The 24,303-nt window shown below is 41.4% G+C and overlaps 1 long non-coding RNA gene across 1 annotated transcript; it reads right to left on the bottom strand.

The window, feature by feature from the left end:
• On the bottom strand, positions 1-24,170 carry LOC306977195. Its single transcript, XR_013793812.1, has 3 exons — positions 24,090-24,170; positions 360-448; positions 1-96 (listed from the first exon to the last, which is right to left on the bottom strand). It is a non-coding gene; the product is annotated as an uncharacterized lncRNA (long non-coding RNA).
• Positions 24,171-24,303: the final 133 nt, after the last annotated feature.

Raw genomic sequence — 24,303 nt, forward strand, 5'->3', positions numbered from 1 at the left:
GCTGCCACTGACCTTCAAGTCCAGTCTTCAATTGGCACTAAGTCCATAATGAGGCGTTTCCTTCTCCTCCCATCACACCACAGGAAATGGAACTTTCTGAAAGGATCAAAACAAGCCCAGAGTTGTAAATGGTTTGAGTTTCCGACAAAGACAATGTGCCAGATTCCAGCGCCTTGAGGGACACCAACCAATCACAATGAGCCTACTGTCTGCAAGTGCTACTACATGTGCCTATTCGCCCACCACAGGCCTCTTGCTGAGCCCCACACAACCGGCCCTGTGTGTATTAATAGCTGGGAGATCCTGGGAAAGTTTGGAAGTGTCGAAGCGGCTCTTTTGCAGAGGAATCCGTTTCATACCTGGCTGTCAGGGCTTTGCGGCGGAGCATGCCTCTGCAGATCCACGACAGGAGACGATCAGGCCGACGGGCACAGGAGGAGGCAGAGCACTGTAAAAATACAGACAAGGAAACTCTACTCAAACGCTACATCAAACTAGCTTTAAGCAACATGTGGATGAGTTCAGAATAGCAGAAATACTTTTATTTCACTTATGCTATTAAGACTCAGCTTGTTACGTTTATTTAAATTTGGGAAACCTTTGTAAAAAACATCTAGTGCTTCCCTTATTTTTACCTTTCTTGGTAAAAATCTAGTTGCATTTTGCATTTCTACTTGTATTTGTCGAGAAATGTGTCCCCGTCATCTACATCCTTGCAGAGAGTCTATCCACACAGCCATTCCGCCATCTTGGATTTATTGTGCAAAAAATGTGTTGCAAACTATGATATACTGTATAAATATATTGGGTTTTGAACTAACTATTAGCTACACTGCTATTGCACTGCTATTATTGTACAGTGTAAGAAGGGTTCATGAGGGTAAAGTAAGATTTCAGGTTTGTTTAAAAGAGTGTGTGCATGTATGGGTGCGTGTGGAGTCAGGAGACCATTAGTGAGACATGTCCTGCTCTAATTGGTCCTTCCAGCAGCAGGTCTGACAGTTCTGTAATCTACAGCTCCTCTGCTCGCAGCCCGGTGGGTCTGTTTGCTCACGGCACTGATGGTATCTCCAAAAACTAAGGCGGATGCAAGGAAAACCCCTGTTCCTTCATGTATAAAACTATTGTGTGATTTATGATCAAATGTTGTAACAAAATAAATGTTTACAAAGGACTCCCTACTTTGGTCAGAGCAATATTTTAATAGTCTGCATGTCCAACCCGTGTCTGGGTAGGTTTCTACTCTGCACTCCCCCCGTCAACCCAAATCATGCACAATAAGTCAAAACCTTCAGCAAGATAATCCTAACTGTGGCTCATGATGTGGAGAAGGGTGTCTGTGCTGTGGTTGCCCACTGCTCCTGACAAGCTACAATGATCACATTACTTCTAATAGGATTTGAACTGGTCATACAACAATCATTTTTAGTGTTAGATTCCATGAGGAGCATCTGACTTCCAATCAGCAAATCAATGCATAAACAGACTTTTTCATTCACTATAACAATTTGATGTTGGCACTGATACGTTTTTGATGTGAGTAACACATAAGCATCACTCTAATCTATGATTCCAGAGGTTCCAAAAATGAATGTAAGAAAATGTAAGTTTCTCTTGTGTGTGAACGTGGAGGTCTTTGGTCAACCACCAAGCTTCCTCTGAAACATACTTGACATTTCTCTGCAGCCATAAAGGGCGTGAGCTGGGGGCCAATAAACGCTGGGATCGCTTAATCTAAACTTTCTGTTTTTCCTCTGTCACAATAAAGGCCATCCTGGTTCCCATCCAAAAGATGCACAAATCTTTGCAAAGCCCTGTGGCAGTTGAACGACCACCACTTTTATTACAATAGCGAAAAACATTCACCTTAGTTCATTTGTGCTGACAAGAAAGACGACTTTGTGCCAGTTTCCTGGAGATGGTGCTGGTCAGATAATTGAAAATGTTAACATAATTTTATCTACTACAGTTTGTACATCAGCTATGTTCTTGTCTGTAGTTTGCCACATTACGTTACATCAAAGCCTGGATAAAAGTCATTACTCTATGGCGCAGCAGGACTCTGCTCATGAAACACTGTTCCAAATGAGTGTTGTGGTTTCAGCAAGGTTTTATTAAAAATCTTTTGATTAAAAAGCTTTAATTATTTGCACTGTTCAAAATACTGAAGATGAAAACAGTTTCAAAGTGTATTCGGTTTCTAGACTTTTTTCAACCATCCCTCGTGTGTTTCCATTGCAATATTGTCAAAGTTGATGGAAACCAAGCTACCTGTTGCTATTTGACCTCCAACGCCAGTCACAGTTGAAGCTCTGAGTGGTATGAAAGCAAATATGGAAAACATGATGATGTCCAGATGCACAACTTCAACCTGTCACCAAGAAAAGGTCTAAAAATATTCAGCCCCAGCACCTATGTCCACAGGTTTTCATCGACCTACATGGTTGGTTTATGTATTTAATCTGCAGAAGTTTGTCCCACACAAGTGTTAATATGCCTGTAGAGAGCGGGGCGCATTTGACGAACATGCTGAGTGCAACACAAGTGTCTCTGTCACCACGGCAACATTCATTTAGGACAGGTTTCACCTCATCTCACTGAGGGACGCTTTGGACCTGGGATCACTTTCGGCACGTTGGCCCTCATGGTTCCGACTTCCCCTCACCCCAGACACTTCCCTGCAGTAAAAAATTTTACAATATGACCAAATTCACATATAATTTGAGAAGAGACAATCAATAGATGTACACATTACAGGAGAATAGAGGAGGGCACATGTGTGAATTTGGCTTAAGCAAACTGAATTGCACTATATAAATGGGCAATGTTGACTTGAAATGCAAGACTATACTTTCCTTTAGGAATTTTCACTCATCTGCATCTCCACATGTTCTGTATGATTATTAGGCTGATGGGGAAACAAACTCTATTATTACTGCAATGTATAAAAAGCAGGTAAGTCTGTGATAAGACACTTTTCGTCCATTAGCAGCTGTGCCTCTTCCAGTCGGGAAATTCCAAATCTTCAGCATAAAAGCCCCAATTCAGGGAATCAATACGTTCACGAAAAATCATATCTGTATCACCAAATGCACTCAACAAGATTCATAAATTAATAAACAATATAAAAACAGCTTTCAAAAGCAACTGCAGCTTGGAAAACCAATGTCCACAATGATCCTGTAGAATTGCTCTTGTTAATATTACACATATAAATCTAAATGGGAGTGAGTGGTGGTGGTCATGTGTTGGCGCAGATGTGTCAGTCTAGTCCAGGGCAGCTGTGTCCTTGGTGTAGCTTACCACAACTGAGTGAGCAGCAAATGCTAAAAAAAAAAAAAAAAAAATGTCCCCTGGAAAGTCCTTTGAGTCTGTTCCAGGTGAAGAAGCGCTGTGCAAATAAGTTTACTTTAACTTCCCCTACAGTGGTGATCATTTGTAGGGCAAAAGCTCAAAGCGTTACTCTTATGTTGCACTTTACCAGGCATAGGAGCTCTGCACTAAAGGAATGCTTTCATGTCTCTCCCAGGCTGCACAGATTGCCGTTATCTTCAGTCCTGGCTCAGTTATCTCGAGTGAACCACGGCGGCGTCTGCGCTCGGAGCATAAATGGATGGTGTGGTGCGGCTCTTTTCTGTTAAACATTAGGCCCAGGAATCCCCCCCCTCCCACCACCACCACCACCCCCCGCCTTGGCTTTGGGCTGCGACGTGTGTTAATGTTTACAGCCATCCAGAGATTTCCAAGAAGATAGCACCTGTTCTGTAGAACGACTGGGAAAATAGGAAATGGACATTCCTGCAGACCTTGAGCCTGGGAAGAATGAAGATGCACAATTCACAGAGGAATACGGTAATGTATGTGTTTTACAAGTGCTAAGCCGTAACTTAAAGCACATATGGGGCTTTCTGTATAAGTTTGTGTAAAAACAAAAAGATTTACTTTTAAGCGCAGTAAATCTAGTAGGTTATTTTATATATTGTACACAAGCAATAAGTCATTTTGTTTTTTGATCATGACTGGACTATAAGGGCTCCACAATATGAGAAAAAAATGCAATATTCAGGGACAGTATTGACTATTGCTGTAACAGTTCTTTCTTTTTTTTACAAAATCATTTTAACATTATATGAATTCAAATTTCAAAGCTTTTTTTTCAAAAATTAGTCAAAACACGACTTACAAAACTACAAATTCAGGACTAAAAGGAACAAAAATGAAAAGTCATGACTAAAACTGAATTTAACCTGGATAGACTCAAACAGACAAAGGCAACGATTAGAAAGATTAATTGACATTATATGTTTTTTGGCGATCAAAACCTGGCAGTAGATGTCAGATATATGAATTGAATTTAGTGTGGATAGGCAGGTTAGAGTTGGAGTGCCCGGACACTGGTGGTGGTGTGGGAGGCCTGAGAAGGATGCAGTAGGAAGAGCCATGGAAGAGGCGGAGACGGGGTGGAGGCGGGTCACAGCACAGCGGGGAAGCGAACGAACCATGAATGTCAGAGGCTTTAAAGCAGAACCGAGGGCAATGATTGGCTGCTACGAAGGCGTGGCTCTGTGCCGATAGGCTGAGAAGGAGAGGGTCACGGTCACAGTACGAAGTTTGTCTCCCGGGTTGAATTTACACCTAGGCTTCAGCTTTTGCACATTTTTAAATTACTATTATGTGTTGTTTTAGGCCAGAGTAGGCAAGTTAGATTGGTGGAGGAACAATGCAGTGAATTTGAACAAAATTTACAGTATTTTTCACAAATTTGACAGTACGTTAGCACATAATTTGGTTGTTCATTTGTGCAATACTATTCAAAATCTCAGGTCTCATTCAGATGAACGGTATGGTCCCCTAATTTTAGACTGGATAAAATGTACTATCTTAAAAACCACATGCTGGACAGAAAAAATGTGTTGACCTTTTTATTTAACCAACTTTGCATCATTAACCAAAATCTAAAAGGTGACAGCCTACAGGTCAGTGTAACGCCTCATTTGAAAGCTAAGACCGACAAAACTCATCTAAATGGACCTTTATCCTTGTGTTGTTGGCACATTGTCTTTTATTTCTCTTGTCCCTTTTTTTTTGCCATTTTTCTGTTGCTCTTTAGTTGCGTTTTGTCACATTTTTGTCACTTTTTCATCACTTTTTTGTCACATTTTTGTCGCTCTTTTGTTGCATTTTCATGGTCCTTTTCATCTTATTTTTGTCGCTATTTTGACACATTTTTCAAGAAGCTTTTACATGTGGGTAAAGCCCAACTGGAGAAAATGTGCTCCGTTCAGGTAGGGGTTAAGCGGTTAAGAATCTATTTATTTGGAGGGTCCTGGCCTCACAGAGGAACCCATTGTACATCTTTTTTGTGGTAGAGGAAAGCGAAGTACCCGCAGGAAACCTACGCAGACACGGGGAAAACAAGCAAAATCCACACAGAAAGACCCCGTCCAGGTGGAATCAAAGATATGAAATATAACAACTATTGCAAATCTCAACAGATCAGTAACATATGAATGAACGATGAGCAAAAACAAATCATGTTGAACACAGAGTTGTCAGCAATAACTCAATGCTCCTCTCTCTCTCACACACAAGCGTCTCTCCAGTTTTCTTGAATTGGAAAGAAGATTGTGTGCCTCTAGCGCTGATAGACGCTCAAGAAAACAGTCCAATCAGAAGAAAAAATGTCCTCGACACACTGCACCTGCAAGTAACAACAGGCCTGAACTCCTGACCCTCACAGTAGTGTTTGCATACAGTATGTAAATATTGTCAATATGAATGTTTGGAAAGCCACAACAAGAGAGTGAATAATGTTTCCAGGGAGCGCCGAGAGCAAACGCCTGTCAGCTGTGCACGTGTAAGAAACGCTGCGTGTGCTGAAAGTGCTGGAACTTGCAACCTTGTTTACACGTAACATCTAGATCCTCACAATATGCAAATTCAATACAATTCAATTCAACACAAATAGACAGGAAGACTTTTGGTCTGGACAACCTTGCTGGAGAATTTAACCTCTTGTGTAGGGTTTAGATTGATGGGGAAACCAGAGTATATCGTAGCAACATTAATATTACAGCCACCCATTACACTGTTGCCATAGTTACAGCCAATACACCATGCGTAAGCTTCCTTAAAAGACAACTTTGTTAATTCCAGTGAACAAAATACTAATACATTTTTATAGAGGAGTAACAGTTCCGACTCCGCAAACCAGCTCACTATGTTACATCAGAGCGTTTTAGTGAAAATCAACTTCCCGATCTCTGACTTTTTATACCCTAAATGTGAACTTGAAGGGGGAGAGTGGGAGATCTGACGGAGCAATGTTTACCAAAGTTCAAACTGTCGACTTTCCCATGGCGCTCTCAAAATATTGTTTTCCAATCTCCTACAGTTAGAGTTTGTGTGTGAGACAAACCGTCTGTTTCGGCTCGAGACTCCATGCGCCGCTCTGACTGTTTTATTTTGACTGTGTCCCAGCAACCAAGCTGTTTCTGCTTACCTCGCCCTCCCCCCGCCCATGGCCCCAAGCGCTCCGGGCTGCTCCTCCACGTGTGCCTGTATTTGTGTATGTGTGTAAAACTCACATCTGCTTTACATTGGGGAGGCGCTCGCTGAGCTGCTGATTCTGTTACAGCAAAGAAGATGAAGAATTAGAGGTAAAGAGTGAAATTGGCTAAAAAGGGCTGCATTTATTTAAAAACATCTGGAGGATAATGATGTATTGGTCCCATAGATGACAGAAGGAATCCATTTCCAATGCTGTGCAAAAGTTAATGAGAGGAGAAAGGTGATGCACCTTCTCTGCTCACATTAAACAATAGTAAATTAATAATAATTAAAAAATATATATATTCAACACAAAAAGTACCTTCATAGGATTCCAAAGTGTTAAAAGTCTAAAACCCATTATTTTTTATTATTTTTATTGTAGTGGAATACAATTTTAAACCAATCATAAAGCCTTTTTATCTATTGTGAGCGAGCAGTTGTGATAATGTTAAAGGAACAGGCCAAGGTTTTTCCATACTGAGATATGTTCTTACCTGAGCTTAGACGAGTTGATACGTACCTGTCTGGTCCTTGTGCGTGCCTTCAGTCACGCAAAATGATCAAAGATGTTGTTAGCATTTGGCCTCTCCCAATGTATTCCTATAGCTCCAAAGGGGGGTGAAGTTGGAAGCGACCACGCTCTTCCACGGGCACACACAGAGACCAGACAGGTACGTATCAACTCGTCTAACCTCAGGTAAGAACATATCTCAGAATGGAAAAACAGTGGCCTGTTCCTTTAAGGTTAGTGTGTACTTTATTGATCCCTGAAGGGAAATTTGTTCTCTGCATTTGACCCATCCTCAGTGCCGCTGGGGGGACTCATCTCCTGGGTGGGGGATTAACCTATTGTACATGTTTTTAGTGGTAGGGGAAACCGGAGTACTCGGAGGAAACCTACAAAGACACAGGGAGAACATGCAAACTCCACACAGAAAGACCCCACCATGTTTACTTTTGACAGGACAATATTGCCCTGAAAGTGCCTTTAAATTCATCCCTGTGAAGAATTTTGATGTTACTAATGTGTTGGACAATTAGGACCACAACTAACAGTTTAAACATTTGACTTTCATTGCTGCTCATTACTTTACTGACACAGCCAATAACAATTAAATAAAACACTGTCTTGATGGGTTCATAACTGAATGGCCTAACCTAGAGGTAATAGGCATTGCAAACACACCTAACATTTTTCAAAATAAAATCTTTTAGCATTTTTACTATATCATGTATTTGCGTCTTGTTTGTTTTGAGACTTGGCTGAATTGATTCCTGCAATGAGCTAAAATGACTTGATCCAATTAGTAGCAACTGCTGCACCAAAAGTCAAAAGCCTGGATAAATATCATTACTGAATGATATTTTCAGATTTTCTATTGATAAAAAATAGCCTGTAAAAATAGCAAAATTGGACTGCTTTTTGTGTATGGGGTCAGACATCTAGTAGCCTCTCAACATCCTCTTTTAATATATTAGTGATGGACATAATAGTTGTGGACTGTAGAAGCTAGAACATAGACACTTTCAGATGACTTTTTCTTACCACGATCGCCTGCATTTTAAGTGTTTAATTTGACCATTTTGTTAATTTTTATCCATTTTGTGACATTTTGAGCTGGTACAGGGTTAGGCTTAAATGGGGCGGGGCTGGCACCCTCTCCTCTGTTGGACCGGACCAACAATTTGTGCAGTAGGTGAGGCTCCAAAAGGACACTGCGTGAATGGAAGACAGCATTGAGACGTCTCCCTTGTGCCAGTGAGAGGTCAGTGAGTTTCTCTGGCTAGCATCTCCCTACAAGTCCATCATATTTTACTCAACTCCTCACGATAGGCCATTCTCGTGCCTATGCCAGCTAATTACCGAGCTTCACTTCTGGGTTATTTATTGCCGGCGAGAGGGTGAGAAATAAAAATGAAAGCGCTTATACATGAGAAACGGCTGCTGTCAGTTCTCCATCGCAGTGAAACATTTGGCAAAGGCAACGCAAACTATCAAATGCTTTGGAGAGGAGCGACTGAGCTTGGCGTGGTCCCAGCATATCAAGCAGAAGAGAGGGTTGAACCTTTTCGCGAGGCGAGACGCACTGCCAAAAGACCATTGTGTGCTCATAAAAACGATTATACAACAGCTGTAGTGAGTTTGTATGTTATTTTATATGTGTGTTTTGGTATGGGGTTGTTTGAAACCCGAGACACTTTTCAATCAAAGGAAGAAAAAAAATACAAAAACTGAGAACGCGCCAAGACAGCACTTTAGGCTTCAGATACGGATGATGAGAATAGCGCCGTAATCACGACTGAATGCCCTTGGACCGTGAAGCTTCAGGACCAAAACAAAGAGCGGCCATGTTTTCTCTCTCACTGGTGCTGAGTCATTTCAAGCCCATACACTGCAGATGTGAGAAAACGCGTCAAAAAACGGAAGGCGGATTCAACGAGATGGCTTATCAAACGCGATTTATTCAGACGTGCTAACTGTGAACGGAAAACGTCACATCGCAGACACTTGACAAAGACGTCAAAGTGACTGATATAGTATACAGTATAGGCAACAGCAAAACACTGCAAAACATACCATTTCCCAATTTCCACCCGAACATTTTGAAGACTAAACCTGTGTTAAATCAACAGTAAGTCTAAACGAGTAACGGCCCCAGTTTGGATCATCCAACCAGGACTAAACCAAGACATTATATTATGGCTAATGGCTAAAGGAAGTGTCTAGAAACCAAACAGGAAAAAAGTGGGTGAAAGTTCAAAGTGAGGTTTAAATCAGCAGAAAAGAAATGATAAAAATCCCAAATAAAACGTGTGATTTGTTCAAAGCGGCTGCACGGACTGACACTGTTCCTTAGACAAAGAGATTCCTGGGATTCCTGTGCGCTCGTCTCCCTTTACTCTCTGGCCCTGACTTTATGGAGCTGCACTTGGGTCATCCATAACATTTCTGGAAAGTCTTGCCTGCATTCCCCATCTGCGCCGCCATCAAACCGTCTTCTCCCACACGTACGAGTTTACCCATAACTCACGTTAATAGATATAACATCCTCCGAGCTTTATTGTAACGAATTGTAATATAGAAAGTTTTTAACATGGCAGATTTTTTTGGGGAGGGGACTTTTACAACCTAGTAAAGAGACACAAGGGTTGGGGGGTTACATTCCAGGTGGGCCAAGTGTTGATATGGTCTAGTTCAAGGCAAAAATCTGCTCCATGTCCCTTTTTGACCCCTCTGTGCACACACAATGGACAAGGCCTGTGGGCAGTAATATCAGAGACAGTTGGTGTTTTTGTAGCACTTCGTTCGAGCCCTATCGTGTTACCGCGACAACATCCAATCACCTGCCAGCTCGGGACCTCTGACCCTCCGCAGAGAGGAGAGAGAGATGCGAGTGCATACCAGCGCCGCGCCGGATCGGGTGGTCCCCAAACTTAAAAGAGCCTCAAGAACCTAAGAGTTGGCTTTGCTTTGAGGTGGACAGGGTTACATTTGTATCATTGTATTATTGAAGTAATTGCAAGTTGTACACATTTTATTTTATATAGAATCATGGTCTACACCTAGCGGTCGCAAGACTATTTAAAAAAAATATCCCCCACCCCTAACCCTAATACAGGGACACAGGAAAACCTCTGGAAAAACAATGGAGAAGCCGCTAGCTGTTCATCGATACACTGCATTAGTCGTCTTACACGGATGACTATCTTTTCATTACATCTGTAGACAGACTAACCTCCCTCTGGGACGTCCCACCACTGCTCCCTCCCCCCACGCTCCTCTCCTCTCTCAGCGATCTCAAACGCGGCACACGTCCCCTGCTCATCTATCATCCCTCCTTCTTTCAGATACGCGGAGCCTCACTAAATCACTGCTGCCCCGTCCAGGCGTGCCCTGCTTCAAGGACTTTACAAGCTCCACACAAAACCTCGTCCAAAAGTCACTACATCTAAACTTTATGTCGTGATCTTGTTAGCCTAGACTGTAACTTACAAGATTGTTTTATAATGGCTTGTTTTCATTCAAAGTTATTCAGCTAAATCAGATATTTTTTAGAACAAATTGAAGATTGAAAACTGAGCAAGAATGAAACCACAGACCTTTGGGTTAATGAGTGACTGATCTACTACCGCACAGAAAAGCATTCAATATTTGCCTCACCCATGCCCAGTCACTGTAGAAACACAAGTTCTACAAGTAAACATTAATATGTAAATAGGTGCTTTCTGCTGGGAACTAAACACGGATTGACTTAAAACCTCTCTGTGACTAAGCACTTCTTCTCTAACCCACAAAACGCCGTGAATAATGGCAGTGTGTTCAGTGTTTTTAATTGAGCACACGGCACAATGCAGTTTACAAGCACTGCTGCAGCCTGTGTAAAATTCTTCCAATAAGTAGTTAAGAGTTGTGCCATTTCCGGTCCTTATATGGGCCAAGAGTATAGTCTACATTTGCCAACAGCTCCATTGTAAACTCAAGGAGGAGGAAAGCCACCATTGAATGTTTCCAGTCACTCAGCAGAAAGTGGAGAGAGTAGGCCGCAGATACTTGATGATCACGAGGAAAACACAGACAAACACTATTATTAGTCATCATCGGACAGAGATTAAGTGGTTCAGAGTCTCGACATTAGCTGTGCACACAAGTTGTGCTGAACTTGACTCCATTCTTTGTACTACTTTGTTTTGAAATCTACTATGGTCTATGTTCACTGCCTGATGAAAAAAAAAAGGGTCACACGCTCTAATATTTTACTGGACCTCTTCGGATAGGCCTCTTCTTTCTTCAGGGTTCTATAGTAAATGTCCAATGGGAGGACTTCATCCATCAAGTAAAGCTCCTCTGGTGTTTTGACTGTTTGTGGTGCATGCCTTAGGGGGAGAGTTCACGGTGGTGGTCTGAAGTCAGTCTAAAGCCACAGCTGTCAGTCTGTCTGCATTTGGCTCCATGTCCCGGCTCTGCTCTATGTCACAGGGCTAACGGGGCTAACGCGAAGCTAACGGGATAAGAGTAGGATTAGGCACCTGGACTGGGAGCCAAGCGGGCTAAACGTGACCTCCTCCATTTTACTAAACAGTAGGTTTCATTCAATTTAAAAACCAAGACTAAACCTGAACTTTTGAACTTTTTAAAGTTTAAAAAACATGTGTACATTTATTGCAAAGACATGTTTCATGTTTGCACCATGCCACCAAAGAAATGTCCAGGACTGTGGACCGTTTAAGCAAGAACTAAGTAACTTGTTTACCTTAATAAATCATTTTCGTAGTCCCTCTGGGGGTAATACAAATGTTAATGGGATCTGGCCAGAAAACCACAATTGCAACTTCGATGCCTCCGGGTCGGAGGCACTATACACACTAATGGAATCACAAAGAAGAAGTAAACAGGCTAACAGGCACCACTTAAACAGTTCGAGTTAGAAAAAGTTATCTCCGTAATTGGATGTACAATGTCCCTCTCACGGACAGTTAATGAGTAAAAAAACGCAACATGCTACGACACCTGCAGTGGCGCTTATGGCCTCTAGGGGCATGAGTTACTTAGTTCCTCTTTAACGCACAATGACAATAAAAACTACTTTGCCATAACTTTAGGGAGTGTAACTCTCACATTTTGACCTTGTCCATTTTCGAATGTTATGGACGTTGCATCACCTCATGTTACGATTATGTGGTGATTGTACAGATATAAAGAGACAATCTTAAAGCTAATATATATATATATATATATATAAGTATATGTAAGTATATGTAAAGGCATTTAAGTGGCACATTAAGTGAACTTAAAACCCTAATTACTGCCCTCCTCTGACCTGGACAGAGAGGCTGTCAGTGTGATAAATATGATCTGAAATGCCCCGTCAGTCAGTGGGATATTAAACAGAAGCGCTGAGGCATGTTGATAGCAATTCTCAAACGGGACAGCAGTGACAGCTGAGGGTACAGGCCGGGCAGAAGGGGAGGGTATTGGAATCCCCTCATTGGCAGCGGGGTGCGAACTCATCCCGCTGACACTCACAGCTCAGTGCCACAGTCTGGACCCGCGGTCAAGTTCAGCACCCTCTAGTTCATTTGTCACTCAGCGGCTCGGTCTGTTTACTGCCCTGCGTAAGACAAACATGTTTGCATAATACAGACCCTGACCCACAGTTTCCCATTTCAACTCTTTCCATATTAGAGCCTGTCATGCAGCTCTGGACTCAAGCCGTCGTGATGATAATGAGTGGTTGACGTTGCCGTAGTCTAGTTAGGGAAATATTCAACTTAAATGTACCTGTGTGCATATTACAGTCATTGTTGGTTGTCAGAGTAACCAGTAGTGTTGTGGCTGTATGAAAGGAGCATGTGACTGCATGGAGTGGGACTGGGCCGTTTAAGAGCAGGTATTGTGTTTTTTGTAGGTATTTGGTAATAATGTCAAACACATCTTTATCACAATCTTACACTTGGTTAGAAAATGCAATATTGATCTAAAACAGAAACAAAAACTATTCAGTAGTTTCACTTCCTGATCCTCCTGGTGAGCAGCCATAAGCCCCTCCCACCCGCCTCCTTTGAGGTGCAGAAAAGTGAAAAAATACACCGCTTGGCTCATGTGGCTGGCGTGAAGCTATGGCACGTGTTTTCACTTCACGATGAGAGTATTAAGCTTAGCATGAGACTGAGAGGTGAAGAACGCATTTCTTGGATATATAGGACCTCAGGGGGAGCTTTTTGGGAGCTGTCGCCGTGATGCTAAGATTAGTCACTGGTGAATGTGTGGGTGGCTCAAAACACAACTCCACGTATGCTTTTGATGAGAGAACAACATTGTAACAACGTAAAAAGCTCTTAAAAGTTGCATAAAACCTCCGCTTTACATGTATTAATGTGGTGTTGAAAAAAGGCTATGGTGCTACTGATGGGTTGACTCATTTGTGCGTATTTTACCGTTCAGTGACCCAGTGGCTGTATGTAAGATGCTTCAGTATCAATTTTCTTTCAGGTTTTTTAGGACTCCTCCTTTGTGGAATGAAATGTACAGTGGGGAAAAAAAAGTATTTGGTCAGTTTCCCATAGACTTTCTATTGGAGTTTGGCTAAATACTTTTTTTCCCCACTGTATATGTAACCATGGATACGGTTCAATCAGCAGGGAAACCCCCCAAAAACGATTGATCCCGGAGCTATGTTAACTACCCAAGCATCCGCTGGGTCACAGAAAGGCCAAATATGCAAACTAACTTTTTCTTTTTTTTTTACATAAAAAGTAGCATAGTGCACCTTAAACATTTATTCTCCACAATAATAAATAATGAATCCAAATACATAAAACTTTCTTTATAATCCACTCTTATCCTGACCACCTGATGATGTCATGAGGTGCTGCTTCTCTTTTTTTTTTAGTCCAGACAGTTACACTGGACTTCTTTTGGGCATTTCAGAGCTCAAAATGCCCCCGCTACCGATCATTTCTTGCAAACAGCTATGGCTTTAATTGTTTTAGCTTAATTCATAAACAGCTTCAGTTCACTGGTGTTTTGTTTACTCATACATAAATCATTTTACACATTCACTAGTTATGAAATACCAACGTTAAGGTGTAGAGGAGAAGTTTAAAAAGACTGAGTAAAGTATAATACGGTTAAAACCCAAGGTAAAGCAACACTGCCTTTGTTCCCACAGGTTTGGATTGTCAGATAGTAGAACAGAATGGCCCCACTTTATCAGATCATCTGGTTTCTCAAAAGTGCAAGACGCAACAGCCCATGATAAACAATAGAAGTGTAAAAACAAACCTTCTGATAGCGTGAGATACTGAGGACAATAATGCATCTTGTCAGTAATGTTTCGTAATAAGCTGCTATTGTAAAACGAGTGGGCACATCTGATTGTTGATAATTCTTTGTAGAAAGATACATAATGTTATCTCCCCGGGGCGGTTATCAGCATGTTTATGTACTGCTTTGCACTCACTGTCTTTCCTGCCAAAGTCGAGCCAAGCCACAACAGGTAGAAAGACGCGCAGAAAGAATTATTTATGTTTCTGTGGAGGATTGAGTCGAGTTGCTCAACTTTAATAGCTGATTCTTTTCACGGTTGTGTGCCCGTGAGAACTCACTTAAGGCAGAAATTCCACGTCTCGAATGGACGTAAAACAGGACTCGATAAACTTGGCGTGACTTGCGTTTACGACAGCGAAGGGGAACAAAATGCAAAGAGCGAGGCAAGGCGCAACAAATAGCAAGTATGCATGCTATGAGAGATTTCAAAACAAGTGACACGCAAAACAATCCGAAACACTTCCTATAAAGAGGCACACGACCATTCGCACGATCGCTAACAAGCAGGAAACTGAAAAGATGTGCAAGTACTGAAACTATGAAGTGAATGCATTTGGTTTCCTGTGGTCATGCAGTGCAAGGTCTCAACAGAGATAGCATGAGAGGGTTGTTTCAGGTAGAGCATGTGAGATGAAACTTACAATCTAAATCCCCTTAAATTAGTAACGCTCAGACTTTTTCGATTGCACACATTGGTTTGGTCTTAATTTGGATCTGTGTTAGGCCCTGGAAGAGGTTTAGCCCTGGTTAGACCTGGCTTAGACTTGTCTTACATCTTGTAGTTTTGTTCTCATTAGTGCTTTGGATTGAAAAGTTCATGAATCACCAATATGCTACATGTTGTTGTTTTTTTGAGGAAAGGGGAGACGCCTCTTTAAATGTTTGTAAATGTGTATCTTGCGACATGAAACATCTGGACTTCACTTGGCTCTCACGTCTGGCTCCTTTGGGGAGGGAGTGTGAGCAGGCCCGGCCCAAATAGGAGAGAAGAAAACGTGGATAAATAGATAAGAGGGACTTTAGCAGAGGAACACTGATTTACAAGTAATCCCCCTGAAATGAGATTAATGCTATTTTAAGTCAATGCTAAAAGGCTGCAGAAATCATCTCTCTTCACTTCCTTGATCCTGCGGGTTTTGCAGGTTCAATAGCAGAGTTCAGCAGCACATTTAAAGGCCGGGCAAAACAAAAGCAATGAGGAGCAGATGTTCTCAGCACAAGTCCATACAGATAGGAGAGGTAATTACCTCTTCACTTTAGTCAATACATGTAAATTATAGCGACTCTCAAGAGACATTATTATATAGGGTAATTATGTAGTAGGGATGTTGAGAGAAGACAGTACAATGGCATCGGGGCCTGTAAGGTTATTGCTCCAACGGATTTGAGCAAAAACTCCAAAGAAAACAAGACATGCCTAAAGAAGAACAGAGAGTAAAGAGGCATCATTCAATAAACAGACCACAAAACGGTTGTAAAACAGCATTACAATAAATGCCATTTTATTGTAATTTCCAGAACATTTTAGATAATCCGTACTTTTCATCAAATGATGAAATGTAAAGTCTGGTAAGAACTGTTTGAAGTTTTTGGATAAAACACACAATTTAATAATATTGTGTAATAATACACAGGAAATACACAGGAAAGCTATTTTGGCAAAGTCTGGCAATCGACAAGTGTAAGTTTGATTAAAGGACTAGGGTTAGCTGCATTTAGTATTCAAGTTAGTGCATTATCGATACTACAGAGTACTACAGACTACTCTGTATTTCACCTTTCAGTGACCCACGGATTGGTTGTTAGCCTTTACGTACTTAGACAAGGCAACTTTATTTGTTGAGCACAATTCATACACAAGGCAATTCAAAGTGCTTCACAGTTGCATAAAAGTACAAGAAAGCAGATCAAATCAATCCATAAAACATCATCCTCACGGCCTGTAGGACGCTCCAGGATCAGTTGTTTTTTAGGTTTTCACTGCTAATAGGTGGCGTTCACGATTTAGAATGAGAAGATGGCAGGGCCAATACAACTCTATGGGAGAAATGCAGTTTTTGTAAGAAATCTCCAAAACGAAAAATGACAAATGTTTTTCCTCATCAGTGTTTGATCGTGATTGGATTCACAAACCTGTGATATTATTTTTATGTGTGAAAGTCCTTTCTATTGGACAACATCACACTCATGTTTTCGCACATTAAGCTAACCACCCATATGGCGGCTGGGTCACACGCCACACTTTTTTTTACATAAAAATTTGCATAGGGCATCTTTAATGTCCACTGAAAATGTGTAATAATTTACTATAAACTGGCTAATTATGTAGCTTAAACCTCTATGTTTTCTGAGTTTCTCATATTAGTTTTCACGATAAACTGAATCTTGACTGGGAAACATGAATTACAAATCTTAAAACGTTAAAACAAAAAATTACAAATCATTCGTAGATTTTTCTGCAAACAAGAGCAAAAAGTAATTTAAAACTTAATTTACTACTTATTAAAATTTTGCAATTCATGCCACATCTGAAAATCCATGTTAAAGCTGGGGCAAAGGTGATAGAGTTCTACCAAGGGTGTAGCTTTCACAACATCAAGAAATCCAAGCTGACTTCTTAATGGGCTGATTTGTGGTAGCTACTTTCTTTCAGTGGTTTACAGTGAACTTCCTGAAATCCCAGGATATGTGTGTTTGAGATCAGATCCAGGAGCAGCCGAGGAAGCAGCTGCCCTCGGCCCTGTGCGAGTGTGTTTATGTGACTGTGTAGACGTGTACATGTGTGATTGTGTGTGGCCCGAGAGCTATGGGCGCTGCAGATAACCCTTGACTTCTCCGACAGGAAACCGGGACAGAGCCTGCAGGAAGTTGCTCTCGGGACGGCCCATAGAAAACCTGCGAACGTTTGGTGGCAGTGAAAATAAATACAGCTTTCAGGTGCGACACACAATGACTGGAGTGTTCTATGTATCAGGGCCTTTCCTCCCAACACACGCAGACCGCTCAACAAGCCTGTACACAGAGCCTTTTAGTGTTTGTCAATAGGGCGAAATACTTTGAGTAACTACAGACATTCACGGCCGAGAAGTACAAATTATGAATAAACTCAAGAGTGCGAATGACAACCAACACAACTCTATGTCTGTATGTCAGAAAATATAAAAACGGCAAATGATTGTGTAGCATGATAGGCAGTAGCACATAGACAGCACAGGAAAGAAGAACTCAACAGTTGGTATCTTTGAATAACATTTAAGCTGAGGGCCGTGTAGCAGATTTTGTCATTTAATTATGGCGTTGAAGAATATGGGTTGTTATTGCAATGGTGACAATATCTGTGTGGCACCAAACCACAAAACATCGGAAAGGTCTTACACGTTTTATACAACAGCAGTCTCTGTGTCTCTAATTTTGTGCAATTTTAGCCTTTGTTTTACATTTAATAGAATGTCCTGTGTTGTAGAGGGTGAGTGAAACATTGCAAAAGTATTGTTGCTGTGATATTCAAGACAGTTATTGACGAAGTAAGTAAATAAGTAAGTAAGTGCTTCATTTGTCATTGTACAAGCGTACAACAAAATTGTGTTCAGGTGAAGTGAGCTGCGCCGTCACCTTGGGCCAACCTGACCAGCGTGTTTTTGGAGGTCGGGGAAACCGTAGCACCTGGAAGAAACCTAGCTGGTTGCCTTTAGTGCTCCTCTGAAACAGTGCAACGCCTCCTGGGTTTGTCCCTGTTACAGAGCGTGGTGTCCTGGACTGGTCCTCCAGCTCCTCCTTCCTCTTCCTCCTTTAACCGGAACAGAAGGCATGTGTGGCTTAGCTGTGAGTCTTGTCCAGATACCTCCTCGTTTGTCCCTTTTTTGTTGCAGATGTGGGGGGCTCTTGGTGCCTCTTTTGTGTTTCAGGAGAAGAAATGTGTCTCAAATGTCTTCAGCTCTTAAAGGGACTATACAGATTTTCCTCCCCCTACATGTTTCAACAATGTCCTAATGTGTAGAATGAGCTCAGACCTGTTCACCACAACTGCCTCTAAAATCCTGCACTGTCACTCAAAAAGGTGTTTATTCGGGTCCGAATTGCCTTCATGCACGAGCTTAATGTAGAAGGTGCAGTGACACGTATGACCTGAGGTGGCAGTAGTGAATATAAAATGCATCTAGCCTCTTTAAGCTAGCTGTTTGTTTGTTTAATGGACTCTCTGCAGAAAAGAAAATCTGCTGAACCTCAGTAAAACACGGCAGACGTACACAAGTATCCAGTAAAACAACGTGGAACAAAGAAACCACTGCAGTTCGCAGATAAAGGTAAAAAATACAGCTGTATCAAGAGAGAGGGAGGTTGCTGCTTGTTTACACACATTTTCTTTCTCATATAGTGCAGTCCTAAAATAACAGTCTATGTAGAATAAAATGAGCCATGTCAATTAATTCATTTTAATCCAGTCCAAATCATAATCCAAACAAAACTCATCAAAAAACAGCCAATTATGCCATCTACAAATGTTTCCAAACCATAAAAATGATTGGAATGTTACGTATCCAAGCACAACCATATCGAATTGCGCAGTGATATAATCATAGGTACTCCTCTCCCAAGATCCTGGCACAAAGTCTGGAGCAGCATGCATCGCTCCCGACAGGCTGCCCCAGTGACACTGAAGCACCAGTCAAATTCATTGGACACATTTAACTATGGGGACAATAAAGTACATCTTCAACTTCATTACCATGTTGAGAAGGAAATATCCCGGAAAAACAGCCGCCAAAATAATCTGTTGCTCTTTAATTCGTGCTTTAATATGTGCTGAGCGGCTTTTGCAACAGCCTGACAAACAAGCTCATCAATCAGTCAGTCAACAGGCCATCAAACCCTTCGCTCTCCGTGTTCCCAACACAGTCCTCAATAAAACCTACACCTGGGGCGAGAGGAGCGGAGCTGGCACCGCGCCGGCTTTTCACACACTTGTTCACAGGAAAACCACTGACTGCTTTCATTGTACGGCCTTCCTGCTCTGCCCATATTATGCAAAATTGGCTTTTTTTGAGCTTCTACTCACGACACAGTGTTGCTCCCTCATGAGAAACTTCTAGTGTTTGGTTCATGGGTGTTTTCTTAAGAGTTCCAAACGCCTCCTTTCCCACCTGCTGATGTCACGAGGTCGTGCTCACCTGCGATTTCACCAAACTCACTTGGATAATGTCAGAGCTCAAATTGCCTCAACTACAAACTTTGTCTTGACAGTTGCCTTTTCCTAGACTTCTACATGTCAAAGATTAGCAGGAAAGAATGAGTCAAGTTCAAACATCAGGGATTGTGCAGCTTGAGGTCCTGCTTTCACTTCTTTGCTAGTGAGACGCCATCTTCTTCTTAATTGGAACCACAAACGCCCCGTCCAATACACTTTGGATCACTGAGGTCGTGTCCTTTCGAAAACCGGAAAAAATAAGATACTCTAAACAAGGTAATCTTGCAAAATTTCACAATAAATGGCCAACTAAGCCCAATTCCAACACACTCAAGTTTATCTTATTATTTTTTTTATTTTATTATTATTATTATTATTATTATTCAAGGTAAATGTTATACTAGTGCAATATATATTAAGTTCATTATATTATGATGAATGAATAATTTTTATTTTATTATTTTCTCAATTACATACCAATTGTATTTACTTTTATTGCACTTTAAAAAAATCTTTTTATATTGGAATTATTTGTGGTTTAATTTATATTTTTTAAATTAAAATATATTTTAAAAAATATATTTTTTTTTATTTTATTTTTGTACATATAAAACAATTCTAATTTGTATACAAATACTTTTGTTGTTGTTATCCAAGTGCCTTGATTGTTTTGTTTTATGCATACCAATTAATATATGAAACAGAAAACATCAGGGATTATTAATATTTTTCAAAATATGTCTAGGTTCTCTATCGTTAAGGACGAGGCTTCTTCTCGCTCTCGTAGCCCGAAGTGAGAGACACCAGTTCTTGAATCTCGATTAGGATGATTTAGAAGTTGGAAAGTGGTGCACTACTGAGGTTTGTATCATGGAAGAGCACGAGCAGGTTCACTGTAATACAATACTGGGGCTTAAAATGTAGAGTAAGGCTGTGAGATGCGGTGTATTGTCCAAACAGGTTAGCCTCCTGGCAGCAGCGCATTCCTAACAAGGTTTATGTACTCAACGTGAAATATCTGAATGCCATTGGAAACATGCTACAAACACCAATCAATCAAACTTTACAACTGAAGAACTGGATTGGAGCGATTGGAAAAAGTGTTTTCCACTGTTCCATAAAACTGTGTCAGTCATGGGTTATTTATTTTTGTATGGTTTTGTTATCATACATCTATCTAAGCTTAAACGGCTGTTGCATTAAACAGACAAATGATGAACTTGTTTTTAGAGGCTGTTGTCCAAAAGTAACGGCATCTGTGAAAGGGTCCAAAGCTGGACAAAAGAACTGGAACGAATGAACTATGTGCTTTCAGTATTGACTCGAAATACTGTGAGATAGCATGTATAAAGTAGTACTTCAAAGAAAAATACTTCCACTCCACAAACGAATAAGCCAGAGAATGAGCATAAGTATTAGCAAAACTGTAACAGGCAAAATTAGTGCACAATGAACCACACAGCATTTGGAGATAGCAGGCTGGAACTTGCATCGCTTTAATTGCAAAGTGATGCATGTAAATCATCTTTCTCAAAAGCCGTTTGCTGTGAATGCATTCCCATTCTGATTTTTTTTTAAAAGGTCTCAGGCTCTAACACTTTTGTTAGACCCCCTTCAGCTTTGAGTCACTGTGGCATTGTTTCAATAATATTTCACCAAGATCTTGCATTGATGATGGGAGAGTGTGACCATTTCATTGTGCAAAGCCTTCTCCAGCACATAAGATCTGGACTCTGTGGCCAATCCATGTGTGAAAATGTTGTCTCATGCTCCTTCTTTCACAATGTGAGCCCAACGAATCCTGGCATTGTCATCTTGGCTATCAGGGAAGAACAAATCCATTGATGGGATAACCTGTTCATTCAAGATGTTCGGGTCGTCAGGTCTCATTCTTTGGGCACATAGTGTTGCTAAACCTAGACCTGACCGACTGCAGCGACCCCAGATCTTAAAATACAGGTGCTGATTTTTTTTTTTGGTGTGTGTCAGGCAGTGCATTCTGCTGAACTAAACAGATGTGTATCTCAAAACTCAAAAAAGTATGTCAGCGGCACAAATATGCTCCATTATGAGCTACATAATGAAGAAAAGCAGCAGCATCTCCATGGAAACGAGCTGGTGATGCAAAGTTGCGAGTCAGATCTGAATAGAGAGTCTGCCCCATTTTAGAAACCGTATGCAAGCCCAGGTTTTATGTGAACAGCACGTTTTCAGGCGTATTTGTGTGACCGTATTCTGGTAAAAAGAGTGAGGGCTGGTTCCATGTCTGAGGCGGCTTTAGTTTCACTTCTCTCAGCAAACCACAGAGTTCATCTGCTCTGCTCAGACCTACACGAACTCACCGAAACACGTCACAAGCAACTCGTGGAATCCTCCTCGCCTGCTCCACGTCACGCGCCCACATCGCCCCCCACCCCCCCCACACACACACCACCACATGCCGACATAACAGGGACAACAGCCCAGTCTGAGATACGCCATAGAAACTGTGACGCCTCCACCTCCAAGTGTCTCCATCTCTGCAGCCCACTGTGCTCTTTAGAAAGGCCAGAAAGGACAACTCAGACCGATATGACCCCAAAAAAATCTGCGAGAAGAATTTAAATGTGGCTTTCAATAGATCAGAAGCACTCGGTAATATCTTAGAAAGAGTTTTTTAACGGGGAATTATCATAGTTGTTCAGTCATTGTGTTACAACTACTATATAATGACTGCTACTGCAACTGCGACTGCTAAAAACAAACTTTAAATACCAAGTCAAGTACAGAAGGTATTTTGGAAAAACTTGGTACTAAGATAATATAGTTAGTATATCAGACTGGGGGGGATTCCTGGACAGCTGTGTTTGCATTAGCGCCTGTCAAAGTCTCACACAGACCAACAGAGACGTGCACAATGGCTAATTACTGCCATTTTAGTCACGCATTTGTGGTTATTACCCCGAAATGACTTCCTCCGCTGTCTGTCTGAATGCGGCTAATAATCCTGAAGTGTCATTTAGATTGTGGGGTTTGACATTGATTTATTTGTTTAATGTGCGGTAATTTCCCCCCATGACATGACGGTTCGCAAAAGACTGAGTTCATGTTAATTGTACAAATAATGCCAAATGCTGAAAGGTCAAAGAATGTGGAGTAACCGTAACCTTGTGTGACAGTTAAAGGTGAAGTGAACGAAAGGGTTTGACAGCACTTTGTGACATTTGAATCTACACCAGTCAGGCACAACTTTATGACCAGTGACAGATGCTCGAACAACACCGATTATCTCTTGAGAAGAAAGAGGTGACTCTTTTCTGCAGTGGTCAGTCAGAAGTATCAAAAATGTTACTATTCCAGCTCTTCTCCAGCACAGTGAAAGTCCAAGCCTGTATTACAACAACCATGGCTCGCTAGAGTAAATGTGCCATGTTTTAGGGCAAGGGTAGGCAACGTCAGGCCCGGGGGCCAAATCCGGCCCGCCAGCACACAACCTCTGGCCCCCGAGATTATTTTGCGACATATTATTGTGGAAATAAGAGATAAATATGCGAGAAATTGTGTTTTTTTCAGAGCACCCCACTTAGTCATAGTTAAAGGAATAGGCCACCGTTTTTACATACTGAGATATGTTCTTACCTTAGCCGAGTTAATATATACCCATCTGGTCTTTGTCCGTGCGCTCTGTCACGCAAACGGAGCACATACGCAGCCTCTCCCACATGTCATATAGCTCCAAAAAAGCTCACGATAGAAGCTACCAAGCTCTTCCACGTGTTCCCTATTTAAATAAAGTTACGTGAAGTGTTTTCATGCGAAGTATATTTACACAGAAATGTAACATGTCGATTTTATAAGCAGATAAAAAGGGGAACTATATTGTGAGGCGCAATGATACGAGGAGCAAAACGTCCGCGCAGTAACTCCTAAAGGTTATTGACGGAAGTGAGCGGGGGGGAAGTCTTTATATATATATATTTATATACATGTGGGAGAGGCTGCGTATGTGCTCCGTTTGCGTGACAGAGCGCACGGACAAAGACCAGACGGGTATATATTAACTCGGCTAAGGTTAGGTAAGAACATATCTCAGTATGTAAAAACGGTGGCCTATTCCTTTAATGTAAAGCAAGAATTCTCAACTTGTGGGTCGGGACCAGAAAGTGGGTTACGGCACCAAAATCAAAAAATCTAATAAAATCAAAATTTTCCATCTGAAACTGCATGGAAGCACTACCGGACACTGTTAAAATGAATGTTATTGGACTGTTCTTTATTTTTGTTTTATTTGAGACGATATATGACAATTGACAGTTTTATTTGGTTCGCTGCTTGTCACCTTAGGGTAGTGGTGGGTCCTGAAGCTGTGCCACTTGAGATTGAGAACCACTGATGTCAAAGCATTCACAGAAAAAAAAAAAGTTATAATGGTGAGGTTTGGCCCTTGGTGCTTTGGCAATGATTAAAATCGGCCCTCCACGACGCAAACTTGCCTACCCCTGTTTTAGGGGTTTTCTGCTGTGACATTTTAGCACTGTTAGTTACCTCTGCCTTTTCAGAAAGCGACAGGACGAGCAAATCCGCGCTGATCCACCGAGGCTTGTGTTACCTGGGACGGCTGCTGACCTGGATTCGAAGAGACAGAAACACAAAGAGAGAAATAGAGCTCAGTGCATTCATTATTCAAACACTGCTGTAGCGACTGGTGACACTGTTAAGAAACACAGGAGAACGCAGTGAACGGGGCTGGGTAAAGGGT

Source organism: Gobius niger (genome assembly GCF_951799975.1).
Source record: "Gobius niger genome assembly, chromosome: 17".
NCBI classification, from domain to species: Eukaryota; Metazoa; Chordata; class Actinopteri; order Gobiiformes; family Gobiidae; genus Gobius; species Gobius niger.